The following is a 25,162-nucleotide window of genomic DNA, read 5'->3' as shown; positions in this document are numbered from 1 at the left end:
AAATGCAACAACCAAACATTTTGCCCGTATAAAAATATCCTTACATTAAAGTTTGGAAATATTTTTTTCATATAGCATACGTAACTTCGGTACCCATATGCTTTTCTACTTTACTACTTTACTTCTAATTTAAATATAACTTTCGGTCATTTAAAAAACCAAATAATGGATAAAATTTAATTTGACAAAGCTCTTTTAAATGCGTAGATGTCCTTTTCTGTATAAAAAAATACAATGAAAAGTACCAATCAAATATTTTTCCCGTGACGGTATGAAGAAGACGACCATTTCTCCGTTTTCGTGGTTTTTCGCGTGTTTTACTTCACTCTTTCGACCGTAGGAGCTAAACGTTTAAGTTTAAAGAATGTTTAATGATATATTGTTGTAGCAGAATAAGAAAAGAGTGGAACGATATATGACACGACCCTATGTTGCTTCGGCAGAATTTCGTCCAAATGTTTAAAGTTAAGCGTTCTACCTAGTGTATTTGAAACGTGTCTGCAACAATTAATTAACTCCTGTGTTAGATTTATGTTTGACTTACGTAGATGTGAACATTTGTCCAAAATCTACACTGATCTGAATTGGTTACCTCTTCACAGCCGAAGGAATTATATCCTGGGATCGTTTCTGTTCTCCTTATTCCAAAAACAGACTCCTGCATACCTGTACGAATTATTCATCCCCCGCAAAAAAGTTTCTGGAAAATCCACCCGCCGTGTTTCTGACCTTCAAACTCCCCAAGCCCGCACCAATATATATTTCAAATCTTTTCATCCAACTGCGTCTAGATTCTGGAACTCTCTTCCGCCAAATATAAAGACGTCACAATCACATCAGTCGTTTAAAAGAAGGTTGTACTCCTATTTGAAGTCTGGGGCTTAATTCAGTCTCCTCAACTCATTAGAGCTATCATCTTAATGCTATCAAAACTCTCTTCATAAATGTGTATATGTATGTGTGTGTTCATTACTGTCTAAGTTAAAACTTATATTTTTGTGTTATTAGTATTGAATATTTTACATTTTATTATAAACATCTACTACTTGTTAGCCAAACAATAATCACCATAATGTCATATTTTTGTCAAAATGCCTTTTATTAAGAGTTGAACATTTCCTGTATTTTCCATTTTTTGCTCTCATAGGTTTTACCTAGAGCATAATAAAAATATTCTATTATATTCTACCTTTTTTGCGGCGATAGTATATAGAATCGTAATCTCAGCCCCCTCACCCTTGTCCCTATCCTGGATCTGCCACTGCAGATACCTACAGGTTTCTCGTATATACTATCCCTGCTTTAAATATCATCTTTGCGCTCATTCCCGCTCGGAAAAATATTCCTTGATTCGATTTTTTTCTTCAATTTTTTCTTTTGTTGCAGAGGTCATTTTGTTTGTTAAAGAAAGCTTGTGTGTTTTTCTGCAAATATATTTTATGCATATTCAAATATCCTTACAATGCACTTACAGTGAATCTGAACAAACCTGTTGGTACCCAGTGAACAAGCTAATTCTCTAGTGGGGGACGGACTTGCTTGAAAATATGTTCATAAATATTGCATTAACAAATTTGGTATCTGGGAAGAAAAAATAACTATGTTGCTGTGCACTGAGATCATCCGTGGTGCATTATGAAGCTTTTTGTACACATGGCGGATTTACTTCGCGTGAAGGCACGCCTGCCGGCGTCATGAATGACGCGACGAAGCGTGAATATCACACACGTCCTCTAGTGATGGAGAGAGCGACCGCGAGAAGCGCCGCAGTCAAACACCCGTGTGTGGGTTTCGCGTGTGATTGTCCCCCTAATTCGCTTCAAGTTGATATTTTTTTTACGAACAGTAACGCTTAATCAGTTTCGAGTGCTTTCATGCATGGAATTATTTAGAGGAGGCTCCAGTTCGTCACGTAAAGTCACTATTTATGTTGCCGCTTCTTGCTCATTCCTTATTGGACCTGTTTATTCTCAGTATTTGCAATTGGGAGTGTGCAATTCAATATAAAGTAGTCAGGTTAAGAAAGTGCTGACCATCACTTTTGGCCCAAATGAATTGGAAAAATTACATTAGCCATATGAGTTTAGATGTAATTAAACTTACCATGAGATATCATATTTAAAAATATAGGATTAATTGCAATGTTTTGAATTTAGTTGTTCAATAATAACAAAGATTTATGTATTTAACTAAACTTAAAAATATGAATACATCAAAACACTAGAATAGATGGCTGGCTCTCTTTTAAACTTATCCTTTCATATCTTTTGTATGTTATGAATTAGATTTATAACATTACCACTCCATTTTGTCAAAATTGCGAAAGTATTTGCAGCTGCAAGGAATATAATTTACGTATTTGATCGATGAAATAATTACTTATATGTGTATTTTCCACGAACATCTGTCACTGCATATTTCCCTGGTAAATTATGATTATACGATTACTGTGCCGGCAGCGACGCGATTGGCGTTTTTGTAAACCATTCAAAAGTGCGGTGTGTGTTAACAAATTTATTGGCCAAGTGTGAGGTTTCTGCATTGTAATATTCGTGGCTTTTTTTTAGTCCGCATCGATGCAAAGCGATTCCAAATGTACTTTTCCTCCTCTTTCCACCGTGCATTCAATTCGAGTGGAAAGGTACGGAGTGATCCAGCCTCCCGTGAAATACCACTCTCTTTTTCTCTGCTAACGTTTCCCCAACCCCAACTGTCATGAATTCGCATTTGTATTATTCGAATAATGGGATGGAGACGACAGGGATATCGGTTTACTTGAGTTTTATTTTCTTTATTTTTACCTGATTTTGCCAATTGAGCGCAGTGGCAAACGTATCATGGCATTAATGAAAAAAAGATAAAAAAACACTTTGTCCTAACACAATATAAAATGCTTTTAAAAGTAAAAAAATAACTTTTATTCGTTTTGGATATAAAGCGTGTGTTCTTATTTAGTTTATAACAAATGAACGTGGAAGATAGGAGGATAAGAATTGGCACGCAGTATTAATATGTGAATCAAATTAGCGACCACGTTGTATGCTTCGGGGGATGAAAGGCTGATGTTTCCTTTTTAGTGTATTTTATAATATATTTTAAACCTGATTTTTTACCTCATCGAAAATTAGTTAATTAATTGAAGTTCAATTAAAATTTCAAATGTCTCATTATTGAATATTTTTTTCGTTAAAAGCAAGCAAACGTGCGAAATGTCTAGCCGATCCGGCAATGATAGTGGCTAAAAAATCAATTAAAAGATTCTGTGATGAAAGAGGCAAACAGGCGAAGGAAGTTGAGAGAAAGCGTTTGAAAATGAACAGCAATAATAACTGCTCTCCGTAAATCGGTGAGCTCTCTACCGGAAAATGCACACTTCGAACGATCGAGCATTTTGTGAAACAAGAATAATCTCATTGACCCTCAATTCAAATGCTCATGTCCTCCTACTCCTTTCTCTCTCTTCTCTATTTCATAGTGGACTTTCGTCTATTTTATAATGAACTAATTCATCAAAGTTTGTTTGATGCCAATGCTGATAGATTTAAAAATAGAGTAAAGGCGTATTTTTTATATTTATGATCCATCGCCTACTTCTCAAAGTATTCGCTGCGAAATATCGATGACCTTGAGTCTACCGCACATAATTTGATGATGTAATGAGCTTCTGCCAAGCAGGTAAAGAAAAGGATGTTGTGAATATGTGTTCACAACACATTTACCCCTCCTGAAAGTCCTCATTCCTACGAGAGTCACTGTTGATCTTAATAAACCCTTCACTGAAGTCACTCTTTTTTTCTCACCACTCCCTCTTTCCAACCCTTTTTTAAATATTTTATCGCTTCTTACTCTTTAAACAGTCACGTCCCTCTCTCTCTCACGGCCTACCCCCACCAATTTTACGTCTACAAGACCAGTTGTTAAGTTAATACCATTGATCAAATGTGTATGTGCCGTAATAGTGACAGGCTAAATTTTTCAAAAGCTACGTATGCAAATAAACAATTTTGCAATAAACTGAGAGCATTATTCTTTCGTGAGAATGAAGGATTTCTACCTGCTCTGCCTCTCAGACACTTTTACGAATTCCTTCCCTTTTAAAGATAGCTATTCTTAGAAAGGATAAGACCACGATTTCCCCATTCTTAACTTTTATGTGGCTCATTGCATTTATTTTAAGTATTAGATGCCGTTGAAGCGAATTTAACCCTTTTGCTGCCAGCCCATTTCGGGGGGGATGTGCGAAGACTGCCAAGGCTATTTACCGGAATTTGCAACATTTTAGATTTTAAAAAAATGTCAGCCACTTAATTTTATTTTATGTGTCTAGATTTTTTCCCAATACTTAAGATATATTTATATCTTATAACAATACATAGATTATGGGGGTTTACTTAAATTACAGCTAACCGTTGAAAAGGCTACAATGGGAAAAAAGTCAAATAAGTCGGGCCGATACATCGGCCCGTTGGCAGTTTAAGGGTTAAAATCATTTGAAATACATAAAGAAACACAAAATGAGTGAAAGACCTGAAAAAATATATTTAGTTTTCTACGTCGGGTATCCGATCCAATATCCATCATAATCATAGTCGAACGTTTACTCGATTAGGCTACCGCAACTGCTTGCTGTGGATGCTGTATAATACGTAAAATATTAACCAGCAGTGAAACCGGGGCAAGTACACAGTAACTGCACACGAAATAATCATTAAATCCGGCATAAAGCCAAACAGAATGATCAATTTACAAATAAAACCTCCCTCTGAGAGCATACATCTTTGCGTGAGAATGAAATATTGTCGGTGAGTAACCAAGGAAAACAAAAGGAGTTAGGGAAACTAAAATTTATCGAGAGTGAAATCTCGAAAGTGATGCCACAAACTTTGTCCTAAAAGTTTTGAAAGTGACTGTACCTAACACATTCTTAAAGTTAAATCTAGTGTAACTGAGTATGTTTATCCACCCCGTCTTCGAAAAATTATCCGCTCTTTCTCACGGTATAGCCGTGACGGGTGGTTCTCCACATCTGCTGCGTCAGCCATACCCTCAGGTGGCTGTCTTCTACCGACACCTGCCTCTCTCCCTTCTTCCCCAACCACATAAAATTTCCCAGGCCATACATATATCTCCCCACTTTCCCTCTACACGCTCCGCCTATCATCCGGGCATAAAATAAAAACGCGAAAATACGGAAGCGGAGAGGCCTCACGCGCCGCGAGTCCCCATTCAAATATTCCGCTTTATTTGACGTGGTATCTGCACAGCAGAAAAGACTCTCTTATCTTAGCTTTGGCCACTCCCAGATGCCGATTCGGTACCTCAACCGCACCACACTGTAACGCAGGCAGGAGGCGGATATAATATGTATGCTATAATGCAGGAGGTGATTAAACTCTTAATTGATCCGCTAGTCATTTTGCCGCCCTAAGAGCAGAGTGAGATAGCCTGTCTGACAGAGCACTTGACAGTTGATGTATGGGTCTTGAGCCCACCTCAAATCCAAAATCTCTAAGTGCGAGGTGGCCCAGGTGGAGGAACTGCCCCGCTCCACCCTAAATATATGTAATTTAAACGACTCTGGCTTATTTTGGGTTGCGCCTTACCCCTTCAAATCCAAACCAACCTTCGGTTTCAACAAGCAAAAATAATTTTTTTTGTAAGATTACCTCTTCAGTGATGGATATTTTCTGAGATAAGTGTTTGCTCTCCAATTTTTACCAATGTGATTCCTTGAGCTGGTTATTGCACACTCATTCTTCGAAATTCACAATCACATTATAACATCGCCTGCTTCATTAGGCTCTGTTCTCAATTCACAGATCTTATGTTTTGTAATTATTCTGGTAATTTACTTAAAATTATAGGAATTATAACATTTATGTTTATGTTTGCCAATGAGAAGTGAAATAGGGAACCTTTATAAACCTTTGGCTTACATTTTTCATCGTACATGTTCCACCGTCCTTTTCCCTGTAATTATTTGAGAAGTTGTCAACTCATTCTATTAAACATAGTTGTAGATTTTATCAGCGGTTATAGCATTGAATTTTTTGCATTTATACTTTAAAATCACGAATATTTCACTTTATTTTTTTTGCTTCTATAAATGGGTTGCGGGCTCGACCTTGCAATCCCTCCAATTATTGTGATATAATATTTTACAGTGCTGATGACATTCATTCTCATTATAGTCATGAATATTGATGACACCCTTTTTGATTCGCGCTGCTGAATAATACTTTTCTTTTTTTCGCAGGTAATTCTCATCCTTTCTCAGCCGCGGGGTGATGAAATCTCCATCGTGTGAAAATGATGCAGACTGGTTGCAAGATAACCATTTTTCTGGGCGTAAGGTAAATTTCTTTCGGCACATACATTCTTGCGAGAGGTGTAATCTATTCAATGTGCTTTACAATGGACCCCAATGCATTGCCTCGTGTTCTTCAATCTTGTGGTGAATCGCGTGGTCGTCGGAGATGCGTCCGACTACAATATCTGAGGAGAATGCATTACTTGGTTGTCTGGTCTTTAGTTCGTGAGCTATTACTTGCTTGTGTCTTATACTAATACCTGGATATAAATATTACAGATAAATTCTTGCCATTATTTTCCTGCGCCTCAAAGTTAATACTTGCTCCTCTGTATTGTCTTATAGTAAAAATTTTAATGCATGAGATAGAGGGAAATATTGAAAAAGTTTACAAAGTTAGAGCCAATTTTTTAAAATAAATACTTGAACCTTATGTCATCAATGAGTCATGAATTAAAGTAAGAAATAGGATCGGTCGTGGGGTAGTGATGCGCCATTTAAATCACGGAGTACGGTAGTGCGTGAGACACACAAATTTCTGCACGGACGCACTTTTTCAATTTCATAAAGCATTTAGCTATGAGATTAATTCAACTATAACATATTTATGATAAAATTAGATTCGGACAAGGCCTTTAGTGCGATAGTTTTTTAACAATAATAAATGGTATCATTCGTGCATCGATACACTAAGTTGTACAAATCACTTTAGTAATGTGTGTGTTTGTTCGAAAGAAAAATCCCGAATGGGATCGTCGCGACGCACGTTAGGTTCACCTCAAGGTGTTTCCTTCTCTCAATAGAGGGCACTCTTTTCCATCTTGAAGGGGGCGTCGCAGTGGTTAATAATAATAAAATGCCTTTATTCGGGAGAGGTTGAGACTATGAAGTCCCCTCTTCCACCTAACCCCTCGATAGCGTCAATGCAAACATATTAAAAAATAATATACAAACGTTTACAATACAAAGGTGAAACAATATACAATATTTGTGAAATGTCAAAAATATGAACAACTGTATGTGAAAATTTTGTGGAAAAAGATTTCTGTTTGTGGGAAAAAACATGAGGATAAGGGTGTAGTGTCTTTCAGCGAAAAAACCCACTGCAGGAAAACGCCCACACAAGAAGGGGGGCGTGAAAAACCTGCGAAAACCTACTGAGTGAAAGCTAACGTCGTGTTATTTGTAAAATACAACATAATCAATGAAGTACAAAGTGGTTCGGTGTATCTGAGAAGTGGATGAGAAAGTTCGTTATGCACATGACTCTTTGGCGCCACTACATAAGAGGGTGTTGCCCTCTCGCTTGCGATACGCAGTCTCTTGTTGTGCGCGTGGTGTCGTGGGTTTGGCCTCTTTATGACTCGCCGTTACTCCGCTCAAAACCTCCTTCCACATTTCCTCGTGCATTCGATTCCCTCTCTGCTAATGTGATCAGAGCTGCGGCTCCAAGTAGAGGGAGCCTGAGGAGGGAGTTAAATTGATAAGGGAAAGGATGCGACACTCTCCAGAACCTTCGTGCATAGATGACTGCGTTAGAGGAGACCTCATTCAGTACCGTGACAGTTTTATTTACGTTGCCTCCTAGAACGCCACATTATAGGTTTTCAAAAATTCCCCCATCTTTTTGATTCTCAGTATTTGCAGTGCAATCTTTGAAATCGCGGTAATATTATTATATATATATTTGAATACAATATATATATTTGAAAGTTATGAATTAATAACAATTATGTTAATAATTTTCATCCCCCAATATACAAATGATACTTGCTCCAGTCAAAATTATAATTAGACCCTCTCAGTGGCTTTCGCCTTGCTTGAAAGGCTGCCGACTCACTTATTTACAAAGAAGTTTTAAATTGCCATGTGCTGAATTCATTGTTTTTTTAACTTTAACCTATTTGAACAGCTTATTTCATCTAGAATATAAATTTTGACTACTCGGCCTTCTTATAGTCTATTTTCCCAACTAATACTGATCGACATGCCGCCAGCGTCGCATTCAGTAAACCCCATACATTGCACAGTGGGTGGCAGCATATTCCTTGCCTCGGACGGGCGGCAGTCTAAGCTTCAATAGACTCTCTATCTTGGCCGTGGAAGATTTCTCTACGAACGATATTTGTGCAGTATTGGCGCTAGTTTCAGCAGAGAATTTGATGTGCTTATGATCAAAATTGGATAAGTGTAGTCATTTAGCTTAACATAAAATTGCTATTTTTTTGTCCAAACATAATTGCTGTCTTCATTATCTTGAAAAATAATTATTTTAAATGCCCGAAAGATAAATCGACTGGATATTTGGAAATTTGGCTCCAAAATAGAAATATTTGTTCCAATGATATCTGTCAATGCCGTCCAATCTTTCTGAGAGCACACTCCTAAAATTTCACCTCCTCTTTGAGGGCTGATTTGATGTAGTTCAACTCAATGAAGCGAAATCATCTCAGGATCAGTTTTTGATATGGTAGGAATATTATTTCCTCTTCATAAACACTGCAGTTTTAATTCCATATTCTTATTCCAACCATTATTTTATCCGTGGCATTACGTAACTGTGGCACGTTTCAAAAGTTGACAAATCGTTCCTTTGTTTGTCTTATTATTTGGGGTATTTCATCTTTATGACATTTATTCTTTGATTCTTCCATTATCTGATGACCAAAAACTCTGTTATTTGGCAAGCAACATGCATTCCGCGTTGTTTCCTGTCCTCTGTGACCAAGCAAGCAAATATTTCGATTGAGACTCTTTCCCCTCCGTTCCCCTCCCTCTCTCTCCGCCTCCACCCTCCCCCCCCCCCCAAATACTTTTCATTTCCGGCGCAATGGGAAGAGAAGGGATGACCATTAGTTCATATCCAAATATTCACAGAGGACGTTTGTGTAACTCCCTCCTAATTTTTCCCTTCAATTAAAATAGAGCTGAAAGTGCAAATATTGGTACCTCCACAGGGGTTTCTCTGAAGTAACCTTTCCTCCTTTCATTATTCGGTCCTTTTGTGTCAATACACAGAAATTCGAAATGCGTTTGTTACATTTTGTTTAAAATTGTATTTTAAATGTATCTAAAGGGAAGGAAATGAATTCAACCTACTCATGGGCGATGAGAGGAAGTTTGACGTTTTGAGAGAAAAGGTAGATGCACTTGTTCAAAATTATTGAATTGGACGCGACGAGTATCGGTTCACAGAGCCGTAATCTGGTACAGGTCTTGAAACAAGTAGAATTTTTATATAAAACCATCAATTTTTTAGGAATGGAAATTAACTGATATGCCTGTTTTGCTGAAATAAATATGAATATTGTTACATATTCCGCCCAAAACCTTCGTAAATAATCTTTTGAATGCCATGATTAGAATATAAATACTCAGAAGCAGGAATTTGCGATCTATTCTGCTATGATTCGCGACAAGAATATGTGATGCCACCACTCCTGATTCCATTTCATCATTCCATTCTTTCCACTTCCATATTTTATGCAATCAAGCAAAGGAATAAGATATTCGTTGAAAATCACTTGCTATTCCTGCGACGAAATCCATTGCGTGCATGCTAAACATTCTCATTCTGAAGGCCTTCTCTGAATACCTATCCTCGTCTATGTGATGAGCTAAAAGAAACAGTCTGAAGCAGAGACTGTGCGTCACCACTCATCCTTTTATCTTCCACCGAGCGAGCAAGGGCTGTTGATTGTTTACATGGGGTTCTGAGATCACTGATTTGTATTCAAGCGTTGTCATGACGACCCTCCCCTCCACCTCCTTTCTACCTTCTCGCTAATCAAATATAATCCGCCCGTGTATTTACAGTCACCGGAAGGTCGTTCCACCCGTGGAGTTTCCACGAGACTGTTTTCATCCTATCACCAGCAGTTGAAGCCAGTGGGCGTTGGATTTCAGTAGGTGCGCTTTGCTGTTCTTCCTCGGGTGAAGCAGAAATATACGCGCTCCTATGATGCATAAGTCTACCAACATTATGATGCATAAGTCTGTATCAAATTTGCCTCCTTAATGTTTCGGCAGCCTCGGGTTACAGCAGGTTTAATGATTTATTTTACACCCACGCTTACAGGCAACACAGCAAATTCGGTTGGTAGATATGGATCCTACCATTGAGTACTAATAGGGTAGTTTCCTTCATCAAAGATAACGAAAGGCATTGATTACGATTCGTTACCCACCATTAGTGTTTTCATAATATGCAAAGTATTTGGTTTTGGAAATCCCAGTTTAGACGAATGGCTATGGTCAATTTTATCCTCATTTGAAAAACGCCAGATTGGCGCCCATGAGATGCCACTCCTCGTGACGTCACAGGGACCTAGTTTCTATACGAGTAGATAGGAGTTTTACATCGTATGAGATTACCAATGCATGCATGAGGCACAGAGCTCAGGGAAACGTCTTAATAATCACCTATTAATACTGCCCTAGGTCGGAAAGTTTCCTTCGTTTTATAGGGTATTAATAATCTTTATTAAAGCCAAGCGCTACCTGCTAGCAAGGGTACTCTGCTACCTGCTTGCAGCCTACATCGTATCAGCGCTCAAAGCATCGCCCCAAGGTCACCTAACACGGCGGGAGCGGGAACCAGAATGACGTGCACACGGGCTTTTCCCGGCATTCATACTTAGCCGTCGCGTTTTCGCGCGCTTGAAAAGTTTTACTTTTCATTTAATCGCGAAAAATCGATATCGTCATTTAAAAATCTAAAAGCGATAAGTACGTGCTCCACGAGTGATAAGATCTTTCGATTTAAGCAATAAAAAATTATAGGAAACCACCCTATTCCCTCTGCAAGAAACTTATATGATACGTTCCAAAGAGTAAGGAAGAGGATCTGGATTACTTGATTGCTTTCAACTAGTCTCTTCACAAGTCTACCAACATTATGATATTTCATCAACTCTCTACCTTTACATTTATTCTAATGATAGCTTATGTTTCGAGCGACGCCATTCTGATTACAACTTCCATCCCTCCGAGCGCCGTGTACCTGTAAGAGCGACTACATATAATTTTTCCCTTATCATAGTTTTGTGCCCACAAAACTGATTCACGGTTCCTAATGACTCGAATATAAGTTCATTAGAAATAACAAGCTGAATGTAATAAGCACTTCCACGAATAAGCAATATATCGTGGATCGCCTTAAATAGCAAGCTCATTTCAAACACTACTAGTTGTAGCACATAACCAGCGTGCGAAGGAAAACGTTTTTAACACGGAATTTGACATTTGTATTTGAAAAAAATATCAGTTCTTCTTCCGGTAAATATCATGTTCAATTTGTCTTCAATGTCTCGCTTTCTCAACAAAATCACGCGTTTGCCATTCAACACATTCGAAGCGGTGCGTCATACCGATGAAACATCCGGGGTAGCTCTCGGAAAAGGAGGAACTGAGTGTTTGAACTACTGCAGTTGCAAGCGTTTTTCCATTATTTCTCCACTACGACTCTCCGGAAAAGCGGGACGTTATTGCAAAAATTTCGTGGCTATTTCTCAGAGGATATGAGGGAAATGCATGTGTTTTTAAATTTGGACACGGAATTCTCGTCGTGGTGAAATTTTTCCATGTTTTCAGACATCATTCCATCATTACGCCACCGCAGTGTCGATGTTTTTATGTTCCTATTTTGGGTATTTAGCCACTAAATACCTCGGGACCGTTTTGCGGAAAGAATTGTGTACTTTGCGCGCAATTTATTTTTTAAGATTTTTCATAAAAAAACATGTCTTAATAATTGTAATTCCAGCTATTTCACCACCAAATAGTCGTAGAGCCAAGGCCTTATAGCTAAGACTTTGTTCAAGATACTGAATGTGCAAAAAAATTCATTAAATTTTCAATTCCTATTATTGTCACATTTAAATATTTAGAAAAATGTTAGTTTACTTTTCTAAAAATATTCCATCTCAGAATATAATATGTCCTTATTTTTTTATCTTATACTCGTCTATATATCTACGTCTATATCCTACTCCAAAAATAAAATTTAGTGGCATATCAAATGGATTTTTAGGAAAATATTTAAACGTTTACGTTTTTCTTCTGCGCGGTGTGAAAACAATGGATACGTGCTGCTGTGCGCCCACCCCCATTAATCTCCTCCTCCCCGTCCATCTCTACCGCATTTATTCTGATCCCTCTCCTCTCTTTCTCTCTCCCCTTAATGCGTCATACGCTGGCAAATGAGAGCGCCGAACGCTGCATTAAGCCAATCATGACACTCGAGTAACCACATTTGCGCTTTTCCATTGTATTTTACTGAATCCCTATTGAGTATAATTCATCAATTTTTAATAAAACAATATAAACGCTTTTTCGACTCGATGCCTCATCATGAAAATAATTTACTCGCGTTAGCCACCCCAAAAACTCCCCTATATTCAATATTATTCAGTATTTTCATTTTTAACCCTGCAATTTGAAAGCTGCGATACAGCCCTTTCATATCATGCCACAAAATATATTAGTGCATACCCATGCATTTTTAGCGCTATTTTGAGTTTTCCGCTATTCATTCATAAACATATTTTCTTATTCGCATCTTAGACCCAATATTTGCTCATGCACGTTTGAGTATTTGTGGAAAAGCACTTAAATTATCACGGACTCCATTTAAAAAATTTAAATATTCATATTAATTTCCTGGTTTCAGCTACGGTCCTCCTCCATATTATTATTGGTGTCGGTATTGGTTTCAGCACGGAAGAGGGCGCTACTTACTCATGTGCATGTGAAAATACCCCTGATACATTTCTCTAATTTAGCATCCGGCGTAGAAAGACTTAATCTGCGAAATGAATAGAATAAAAAAGGATATCTACGCGATCATCAAAAACCACGACCTGAGAAGAAATAAGAATGCAAAGCTTTTACATGAATTAGGGTGGAAGCCGTTGAAGACTCAAAGGATCCGTGATAGGATTTTATTGATTAGGCTAGTATTTAGAAAGGATATCTTTGAGAGCGACTCGGAAAACATCATATTAGATGCTTACTCTATTTTCAGATTGGACTTGAATAAATGAGAGAAATGTTTTGGCTAGGTGTAAGACTTTGTTTTTCCCCGAACAATGGAGGACTTAAATTAATGTTTGATAAATAGAGCTCATTGCAGTGGCGGATACAATGGGCGCCCGCCTCCCCTCGTGAAGTCGCCCGTATTGCTAAACATTTCAGAACCACAATTTTAACTTTTTCATATCTTAAGATGGCATTGTCTTGTATTTTTACATAATCACTTTAATTGATAACCTTCTTAAGCTTTTCATGTGACATTATTATTTTTTTATTTACGATAAAAGTAAAGTTAACTCAAAGTATATTTTGCACCCCCCTTGAGTTTTTTCTGTGTCCGCTACTGACTCATTATGAGTTGTCAAATCGCTCCAAAGAGAACTTCTCTCTTCTTGTTAATGGCTATTTTCCTAACACCCCCGTCTCACGCCTAATTAGGCAATTTGCGTGGTAGTATATGGGTGTAGATGAATATTATCACACAATGTCATTCCGCCCTCGCTATTACTAACACCTGTCTCAAAATAACTCCCTCCCACCAGTTTTGCACTTTATTTACACATCTCACTCTTTATTATCAGGGCTCTTCATCAATTATTAACAATACGCCGTGAAAACCACTCGTTTTTCCGCGAATTAATGAGAAAAATAACCCTCTGCATTTTAAGCGTACGTTGCGGCCGATTATTCTCGCCTGCCTTCTCCATTCCTCATCCCTCTGATTAATCCAGCCGGCCAAACATATCACTGCCCTCATTGTCAGCTCGACAGGCGAGGGATTCAGTTGACGTCGAAGGCTCATCGGGTGATATCCAGCTTTATTTAATCGTCGGAAGAGGGAGTAAAGGAAAACACGAAAATTCAATGGGTATGTTAATATGACGCGTACCTAAATACTTTCATGGCATTGCTAACCTAGAGTTGGCATAAATTTCATAGATTCCGGTTTTCGATGTTCGTGTTGAATTATCATGTTCTTTGAAATTTAGCTCTAAACGTAGTCGAAGGATTCTTGCTCTCCCCCTATCTCACCGCTTCCGTTGCTTATTAATTTCCAGCCAGTCTTCAGTACTGTGTGCACAATTACAGCAAAGCCGAATGAGCCGCGTTATGCGGATGAGAATATGTCTTTTTAAAAAAACAATATTCTTCAATTCATCATTTCTAGGATTGGCGTACTATAGCTAGCGTTATGAAGTACAGGTAACATTCCCTCCAGAAACCTAAATTGGAAACTTAAGTGTTCTAGTTTACGGAACGATATCGTATGTTATTTTAGAAATGAAGTGTTAGACTACCTGTTGCATTATTTTGTAATAGATTTCATTTTTAATTTTTCTTGTTTCAATAGCACGCGCGATATTTCTCACTTTGTGATCAAGATAATCTCCAGGTCTCAGTAGTGCTACTTTACCATCAGGATAGAATAAAATATCTAACAGGGGCTTATGAAAAGTAAGGTATCCAATTTTTTTTCATAGTTTCTGAGATTTTTTCCAATGGTTGAGAACATTCACCTATTTATATATGTAGTCGCCCTTACACTAGATGGCTTTCCGCATCCGTGAGACGAAATTTTGCACTTTATCCTCGAAGCAGTTGCCCGCCGCTTCTCGTATGTAAGTAAGAACCGCTTCTTGAACGTCGTCGTTGTTCGCGAGTTTTCGCCCTCCCAATTTTTTTTTTGGGCCGGAAAGAAATTATATTTACAGGGGGCGATATGTGGACCGTAAGGTGGGTGATTTATCACCAAATTGCTCGATAAGTGACGTTGTTTTGTGGAGCACATCCTTATCCCTTGTGGGCATCAAGCCTCGTCGTGGCGCGATGGAACGCCTTTTGTCAACCTGCCGCGTCTTTTATTCTGGATAGCCTTTCGAAGTTTGTTTTGGGTGTCACAGTGCCTCGCGTGGTTGATTTTTGTATCCTTAGGCATGAAATCGACCATCAGGACACATTTTCTATCCCAGAAGACGTTATCCATAATCTTGTTCGATGATTTTGAGAATTCCACCCCTCGGCATGAACGTTGAAGCGGCAAGCAGTTAATTTTCTGCTCCACTTCCGTACGTTTTTGAAGTCCGTGCACTTTTGACAACACACTTATTCCAATTGGTGATGAATATCAATCGGAGCAACTGTCTTTGCTTGCAGGAACTTAACGACAGACCGCGGTTCGCACTTGGAGGGAGAAGCAATCGGGACGCTATTCGCGAATTGGTGCTGCGCCGATAATTATCTTACAAATGAGAAACTGTTTATTTGACGGCAAGGGGGGAGGACCAATTAACACGACAGGGTGGCTAGATTTTGCCAAGTGCTGCATGCGGCGACGCCTAGGCTTTGGAGACCTTACTTGTTAATATGCCCCTCCTAGTTCCAGCATGGATGCATAGTTGAGACAGCAGATATGCTGGAGTGTGAAGCAATAAGAAATAAATACTGTACATTGACGGCATATTTGCCTTGCAGTCTGATGGGTACCTCTTTGTTGTCGAGGTAACAGGTTGATGCACCGGCAGCTACTCTAGCAAGACGGCCGACCAGTGGAACACTTCGGCTACATTAAATCGACCCTGTGTCGACGGGAGATGATGATTCCACTGCCCAATTCATTCAAACTTTAAATAGAGGTATTTCTGAAGTGAAATCATTCGCGATCATGATAAATAATATTTTGATAAAATTCGTCATACTAACCCCAATTCATACTAAGGCGCATTTGCCCTAGATATTGATATTCAGTTCCTACGTAATTCTATTTTGTGTACCATCTCTCTCTAAAGCTAAAGGAAGGGGAACAGCTGTTACATCTTATTCATATATCAGGAAGTTGGTTGAGTTACGTGAAAAATAATTAATAAACTTGTTTTTCATTGTAATACTTAAGGTCGTTATGTTATGATATTACGTATGAATTGGGTGTTACAGTGGAACATGGTCTCAACGTTTTTTGTATTTGAAGTGAGTAATTTGGAGACGCTGTCAGACTCGTAGAAATTTAATTTATTTTTTTAGCCCCTTAGAAAAACGTTTCTCTTTATAAATATTTATTTTCATATTGTAGCCTACGTACCATGCCCACGTTTTACGTGAAAGAGGAAATATTGCTTATACCTAAGCTAGCCAGCTTAAAAGTAAACGATCCTTAAGTACCAAGTGGCAAACAGAAAGTGTAAGACCTCCCTCAGTGCCCAAAAGAGGCCGCAGGCCTTTTTCGGAGGGGCCTAGGGGGGCAGAGCCCCCCATGCGAGCAAAGCGAGTGTTGATCATATGACTCTTCTAAAATGCTTAAAAAACTTAAAGTTCACTACTTATAAAATTTCCCGGATAAATCATGTGTGTTGTCCATGTTCTACCGTCAGACGCCCAGCACAACAATTGTGCTTCCATTTGATTGCCAAAAAGTAGGCAAATGGATATGGCACACAATAAATCAAGGAAAAATTTTCTTGATAAGGAGATTTAAAAGAAAAAAATACTTGATAAGGAGCTTGAAATTACTGATAACCAAATTTATATCATAGCGATAAATTGAAATAACACCTGTCTGTAGTTATATCCATGCATATCTATCCAATCAGACTTCCCACAGTGCCCATAACAGGCCGCAGGCCTTTTTCGGAGGGGCCTAGGGGGGCAGAGCCCCAGTTTCGTAGTTTAATTTTCAATGCGTTTCGATGCCTGCATCTGGTCAACTTAAGTGTTGGTTCTAAATTTGCCCCAATTTTGATGATTCGCGATGCAATAAACCTGCGGCATTGTAAGGAGTGGGCAGTACAAAACTATTGTTTTGGTTTCATAATACTTTTTCACCCTATCTCGCCCAACGCTGTTGAACTGGCAATGAAGTTGTTGATTTACGTGCGAGGAAAAACATGGAGTGAAATACTTACTTACGTACTTTTATGCCACGATATATTATCCCCTCTCGGAATGGGGCTCCCTCGGGCTCTTTTTCTGCCCACATCGTTCAATTTCTAGTCATGATTTCATATTCAAAGCCAAGCTATCGACTCTCAGGTCGTATCGAAGCCGTTGACTTGCTTGTGGGAATCCATGTGCCCTTGAAACCTTTAGATTTCAGCGAAGTGAAAAAAATTTTATTTTATATCTCCATTACATTTTATTAAAATATTATGCTCCTCGTTTCCATCGGGACGGCAAAATTCAAAAAAATGAAATACGTTAAGTGAATACAAAGAAATTAAGAATGATCGCAGACTTTCCCGGCGTATAGAATTGTGGAAGGTTACTCGGGATTTCCACCGGGTCAGGTTCTCCAACTCCATCTCGGCCGACGTTTCGATGAACGAGTTTTCCATCGTCATCAGGGCATTCCACAACAAAGAAATTACTTGGGATAGTGGCAGAAAGGGAAATACATGACGTGGGTGGTAGAAGGTTTGAGGGATCTTCGACTAGTTTGGAGGCGGAATAACCCTTTAAAGATCTCTCTAATCCACACATTTTTTTGGGTGTCATATGTTTCTATTACTTAAGGTGTTTTTCAATCCGTAGTCTTTTTCATTTTCAAAATTCCTCACTTACGACAGCATGTGTATTTTTCTTCTATTGTCTTATGGGATCGTAAGAAACGAGAAAACAACGCTTCTTGTCGGTGTAGATTTCTCGAGTAAAATCGCAACTCAGTTGCTCCATCTTCTTCCCTCTTCTTTTCTAGCTGTGCCGCTAATCAAAACGAACGACTGTGGCGTCAGACTTCAAATTAGAATTTCCTCTTCCTCCTGTCAATGTTACCACTAAAACTATGCGTCAACAGAGCCTATGGTTTTTCTTTATTCCATCACCGTAATTGATTCGATTAAAATTAACGCAGTGGATAAATTCGCCGCCTTAAATATTTCAGAAAAGTCTATGGAACAAGTTTAATGAATTCTTATTTCTTTGCACTTGCTGCTAATTTTGTTTCAATTATTTTTGGCCAATATTGTTTGCGAAAAAGATGCTTAGAAGTTACGCCTTTTATGAGGTCAAATGGCTTCTTGCCAGGAATCCCTATGAGATTATAATTTTTTCCGCGGAATTGCATTTTTCTCTCGTCCCTGTTTTTCGTATATCCAGCGGTAAGCCCATTACCAAATGCCATATTTCGTTTTTCAGCGAGGACTTATTGTCATACCCAAACGTAAGTATATTCAGCGAAGGTTTTTTTCTCTGCGTACTTGCGTTGACGGAGCAAGCGAGCAAATAATTAGACTCGGCAGTCATACGTCCATTGCCACATTCCTTTTCCTATCCCTTTTTTTCTTAATTGGGCGAGTTACGTCCCTTCCTATCCTTCCACTTGTTTCTCGACTCTTTAAGGTCATCAGACAAGTCATTTAGTGCTGAATGGCACTTTGAGAGCTGATAAACAGCATGCTTCCTGCTCGACGCGACGGTTCAGTTGTGGGGACGCATTTCTCGTTTATGCTTGCTTGTTGAAAAAATTTGGGGTTTTGTGATGCAGACCACGGAGCATGGTGCCGTAGGGGATAGAGCATTTGGACGTTGATTGAGAGGTCCCGGGCTCATGCCTAGTCTTCGGTCGCCTATAGACAAAATCCTCACAGTGCGAGGTGGCCCAGGGATAGAACTAACTCCCTACCCAGAAAGTGTGAAATTGGTACACCCGTAGCCTAGTTCGGGAGGAGCTCTACCTTAACCTAACTAAACAAACCTTTATTTTGAATCACTGAGAGTGAGAGAGGGATGTAATGGAGATCGTAATCAACATTTACTTGTTTCTCCAATGTGAAAATTTATTCTCTGATGCAGTTTTATCATAATTGAGAAATAGGCAAATGTAGAGGAATTTGTACTTCAACCTTCTCTGAATATTTAAGGCTATAGATTAAGTTTTAAATGAGTAATTCGTCACAAAAAATGGAAAAAATCTCACCTGTTGATTGGGAGGTTTGAAATTTCTTGAAAATTGGGCATTTTCTGCAAAGTATATGTATATTGTATCAATTAATATGGTGTGCAGGGGTGTTTTTCTTTCAGTTCCCTCTTGTCCCTCCTTCCCTTCTCTTTCTTAATTCTTATAATAATAATATTTCTCCAAATTTCTCTCCTTGTATACCCCCTCTCTCTCTGTCCCTCCTTCCCCTTATAATTTCCAACACCTTTCCACCTTCCCACGCCCTACTTACAATAAGTCCCTTTTCATCCACTTTTTCTGACTTTTTCCCTCTCATAATTTCTCTGTAAAATATCAACTCAATTTCTCGTGCCCAAGGTCTGTATTTTTCCGACCACATTTTTATTTCGAAGTATAATTGAATTGAGGAATTAGAGGGAAAAAATTAATTTCACGGCACAAATTTAAACGATGGTGGAAAAGTTGAAGTTTGATCTTTTTGAAAGAACAGCTAATAAAAGAAAGACCAGTTTCACTTCATTTCATTGACCACCCTTATTCCTTCTCCTGTTTCATATAAAAATGCTGATGTTCCTTTCTGTTTTGATGCAAATTTTTCTTTTCCATCGCTTTTCATAATGTTTCCAAAATATGTACAAAAATGTTAATGTAAAGAAACCTAATTAAAATATGAAATCCAGCTACTTAAAATAGTGGCGGGAGTTTACTTCTATGTATCTATTACATCATTTCCTTATATAATTGAAAGGATAATTCACTCAGCCCCGAAATTGCAATTTAATAAGATAACAGGAAAATAGGATTTAACGAAAGAAAGTCTTTCTCATTTTGACATTTTCTCAAAAATGAAATAACGAAACAAATATTTCCACCGAATTTTCATGAGTCAGTGACTTCATTAAAGTTCTGTATCGTTAATACTGTCAGAGAGGCCTAATTCTTGACGAAAAAAAACACTTAATCAGAGGTGTTGCTGGCAAAGTACTATGTGATACTTATGCACAAGGCAGAGAAGTAGCGGAAAAGTGGTGAGCCGCTCAGTGCGAGTCTGTGGCGTAATGAATTTTTTAGCCAAAGTGTTAAAGTCGTCGTTTATTCGCCAAAAAATGCCCTAATAGTAGGTAGTGGATAGGACAACAGAACAACGTTGTTTTTCATTTGCAAACTAAATCAAAATACGCAATAATAAAGAAATCGTGAACGAGACATTCCTTCCTCCCTCCGCTGAAAGCAGTGGCCGAGGGGGAGAGAATGCCAATTGCATCGCAGATGGGATCGCAGATTGCATCACCGTCGTCGCCTGCGACCCAAATGGGACGCCTCTGTGTTCTCGGGTCGCCTTTGGATTTCATGCTTCGCGTCCTTCAATAGGGTGGTTTCCTATTATTTTTTATTGCCTTAATCGTAAGATTATTACTCCTGGAGTACGTATTTCACGCTTTTAGATTTTTAAATTACGAAATATATTTTTCGCGATTAAATGAAAAGTGAAAATTTTCAAGCGCGCGAAAATCCGACGGCTAAGTACGAATGCTGGGAAAAGCCCGTGTGACGTCATTCTGGTTCCCGCTGTCGTCGTGTGAGGTGATCTTTGGGCGAGGCTTTTAGCGCTGAACCGATGCAGGCTGCTAGCAGGTAGCAGAGTGCTCTGCTAGCAGGTAGCGCATGGCTTAAATAAGGCTTCTTAATACCCTATTAAACGAAGAAAACTTTCAGACCTCAGGCAGTTTTAATAGGTGATTATTAAGACATGTATCCCTGAGCTCTGCGCCTCATGCATGCATTGGTAATCTCAGACGATGTAAAACTCCTATCTACGCATGGGGTGGCATCGCATGGGCGCCAATTCGGACTTTTTCAAATGCGGTTAAAATTGACCATGGTCATTCGTCTAAACTGGGGTTTCTAAAACCAAATAATTTGTATATTATAAATACACTAATGGTGGGTAACGAATCGTAATCGATGCCTTTCGTTTTCTTTGATGAAGAAAACTACCCTATTAAAGAATGCGAAGGGAAAAATGGTAATTAATCCCATGCATGCTTGTGTGCTGCGTCCGAATACGTGTTCTTACCTATGAAACACTGTTTAGAACGTCCTGGTGGGAATAATCTACTTCTGCAATTTCCTTTCATGCTCCATTTCTCGTGAGCTGATGCTACCGAGGAAATTTACAATTTGATAGTTTCGCAAAGATTCTATATTCCGCACAGACTACATTTCCTCATCGGAATAGATATCTTTTCAAAGATGTGTTACCTCCCACAGAAAGTTACGTAATAATTATTGCATTTTTAACTTAAGTTATAATTATTGTCCGGTCGTTTTGTCTGGCAGAGTGGCGAGTTGCGTCAATATTAAGTAAAAATTCTCAGATTTGGAAGCTAATTACACTTTTCATGACCTATAATAACCCAACCCCTGCCAAAACTAAGGAAACGTGGCTCCTATTATTCCACGACAAGGTTATGATCAGAGTGTACACTTATTTTTTCCTTTAATGTTTCCTATACGTATTGACGCTCATAGGAGAATAACGAAGCGGCATCTTAGTGGAATTTTAATTTCTGAGTCTGAGTGAAGTTTTTGTACGAATGGAAGAGTAGAAATCGAGCATTTATGGATGGAATTTGTACATTTCATTTTACTCTTCTTATCTTGACAGCCTCTTTTCTCTAAAAAACGCCAAAAAATAAAACGCTGACCAAGTTGAAGCTCATTCTCTTTTTCTGGAAAATGAAGACAATTTTTGGGAGAAAGAGAGATGCAACAGAGAAAAGATGAAGGAGAAAGAGGAAACAAACAGAATCGCATTTATTTGGAAAATGAAATTGGTCAACTCAATGCCTTTAGAGAGAAACGGAGGCTCTTAATATTTCCTCTGGTGAGAACGGGAGGAAACAGAGGCAATTTATTTTAATTAAAAAAGGAAGCCGTAAAATTTATATTCATGAAAGAAGTGAACTCGATATGGAATAAATGGGCTTTGTGAAGCCAAATCTCTTTGTGGACAGTAGGGGCAAGTGGGGGCAATGAGTGAGATTTTTCCGCGTTCTTTAGGCTTCTGCGGGAAACAAAGCAGCTTTAACTAAGGCCTTATATAGAATTTTAGGTGAACAAAACTTTGGCGGTGGCCTGACTCAATGCCTGGCAAAATAAAAGTATTACAACCGCTCGCGACTGAGTAGCGTGTGCATCTATTTATAATAATATCGTCAACTCCAATTAATTACTTTTATTATTGATACTACTACCTAGTGAAAACATTGCTATGGATTAAACTGTTGTAATTTTCGCTGTTACATTTTGATATTAATCCTTTGGTACTCAACGATAGAGAAATTTCGACAAATTACGGCTAACACAGTTTATCTTACTAAAACTTTACCGAGGGCAATTTTAATCATGGTTGATCTGAAAATTTTCTTTCGCAGCTTACATTTTTCATTCGATAATAAATCTGTTATATGGGATAATTAGGAGAAAATTCAAACTCGCTTTGTAATAAAATTTGGTTAATGATACAAACTTGGCTCTAAGCTTTAGTAAATGCATGGAAGCCTTGATCTCTGCGATATCCATCTTTGGAGGCTTTCGGTCCTCTTTTCATCATAATCAATAAAAATTAATTCTAATTTATTTTATCTGCTGCACAAACAATACGCATTTTGCTCCCTAATCACGGCTAACAGACCTGAAACCCCTCAGTCGCAATTGTTTACATTCTTATTTTATTTTTTGTTCTCAATTCTTGTGCACAATGTAATAAAAACATCTATTAGTCTTTCTATATTCTTGAAGCGACTGGCCGTGCATGGAACTCCCAAGTCGATAATTCTATATGTTAATCAAAATTTTTAACATAATTTAGAACCAGCGTCAGTGAATTATCCTATATTTTTTCCTGATGGCCACTGATTTACTTTTGCCGTTGGTAAAATTTCCCCTTCTGAAGTTAATACAAAATCCCTCGTTGAGGAGTCAATAAATATAATTGCTCATGTTTTTATGTAAGAAGAGAGTGAATAATTTTATCGAAATGTAGAATATAGAACTAGTTTACCTGTCGCTTCCATTGTAAATGAATAGCGTTATGAATTTTTGATGGAGGCAATCATAAATTTTTATTGAGATTTTTTAGTCCAATTAAAATATTATGCTTGCATTTTGATTTTTTCTACGACAAAGAAGATAGAACTGGTTAAATAATACGAAAAAATTATTTGCCACCGCAATGGTAAAACAACTTTGAAGTTCGTACTGAGCAAACACCTTATGTTTCATTAGAAAATGCTTCCCTTGCCATAAATTGATATTTCTTGTTAGTGAAGTGAGCCATGCTTCCGCTTAATGTTGATTTAACGAGCTGAATTTAATAGACTAGCGTACGAATATGACCCAAAAATTGCTCAAGAAAAGTATTCCAAGTTATCTTAGTATCCAGTTTAAATGTGACCCAAATTTTGTACAAGCTAATGCATAGTTCATTTCTTCTCGAAGTGTCGCAATAAAAGTCCGGTTCCTGATATGAATTGGCAAATAGCTTCTGAAGTGAGTGTCATTTTAATTCGACAGTTTCAGGATGAATTCCTCCGACCCCTAGCATTCCATTCGCCGAGCAGAATAAAAGTGGCTGGAGTCTGTGGCGTGGCGCCTCTCATTTCAATTTTCTTATACCTTCCCCCTCCCTTCTTACTCATTCATCCCCTATAAACCCCACCATCTATCCTACTAAGTAATTGAAATTTATGACTCGCATTGAGAAAATTAACGCTTGACTTTTTCTTTTTCCTTTTCGTAATAGAACTGCGAATGAAGTGCAGCCATTGCAATTTTTCCGTGCGCTCAAAAAAAAAAAAAAATAATAATAATTATTCCAATTTCTCAAAGCGTTTTTTAATGTTATTCTTTACCGCTGCATTATGCCCTCTTCAATTTGCATCTGTTGTTTCTCTTCACCAGTTTCCAGAGTGAGATAAATTAAACTTCCCTTGAATTATTTTTTATTTGGTTTTCGTTGAAAACATTTTTTTACAACCCATACGGTGGTTAATATGCAGGTAAAATAATGTGTTTGTTGTAGGTCTCATACATATCATGTGATGAATATCTGACAGGAAAACTTCCATTTGAAGGTGAATACGCGGTTGCGGAAAAAATTAATACTTGATCGTTACGCATTATGGGATAGAAATGCTCACCAATCATTGCCGTTGTAATTGTTTCTCATTCAGGGAACGTCTGAAGTTTATCTGAATCAGTTAAACTTGTGCAACAAAAGTAATTGCTCAATATGTTTCCTTTTTTATTTAAAGATTGTTGAAAGTGAAGTTATAATTGTACATTAAATAGTAATCCAAAACGATTGGAGCTAATCGATGATATATATTGAGTGGATAAATTGAGAATTTTTCATTTTAATGCAAATGCACACCAGCGGATGTGCAATTTTTAAACGATGGTCCGTTATGTACAGTTATAAGCAGATTAGATTACAATTAGACTCTGGTTACAAGAGCATATTTTAGGATTTTCGTGAAAATAATATTTAAATAGTTATTGCGGATATACTAAGGAAATAGTAGTTTACCCCTTCTTTACCCTTTCGGCAACACGGGGAATGAACTAGAGAATTAAAAATGCAGTACATGAAGCATCTGGCGGGGAAGGGAAGGAGACGCTAACCTACTTTGCAACAGTGGTGAAACTCTTTTGGAGAGGATTTTAATCTGGAGTTAACGTGCGCTCGCCCTGGACTCCATCCTCTGTTTTCTTCTTCCAGCAAACTTGTAAATTTCCCAACTTCCCCTTTCCCGTCCGCCTCACAGTCAGGTCCCACCATTCCCTTTAGTCCCTCTTAAACGCATTACAGCCAGAGAGCCCTCCACCAACCCAAGCAGTTTACATACGTCATACTTTCCGGCTTAAAT

The sequence above is a fragment of the Ischnura elegans genome, chromosome 4 (genome assembly GCF_921293095.1).
Source record: "Ischnura elegans chromosome 4, ioIscEleg1.1, whole genome shotgun sequence".
Lineage (NCBI taxonomy): Eukaryota > Metazoa > Arthropoda > Insecta > Odonata > Coenagrionidae > Ischnura > Ischnura elegans.
The sequence above is the reverse complement of the archived record's forward strand: the minus strand, read 5'-3'. Positions refer to the sequence as shown.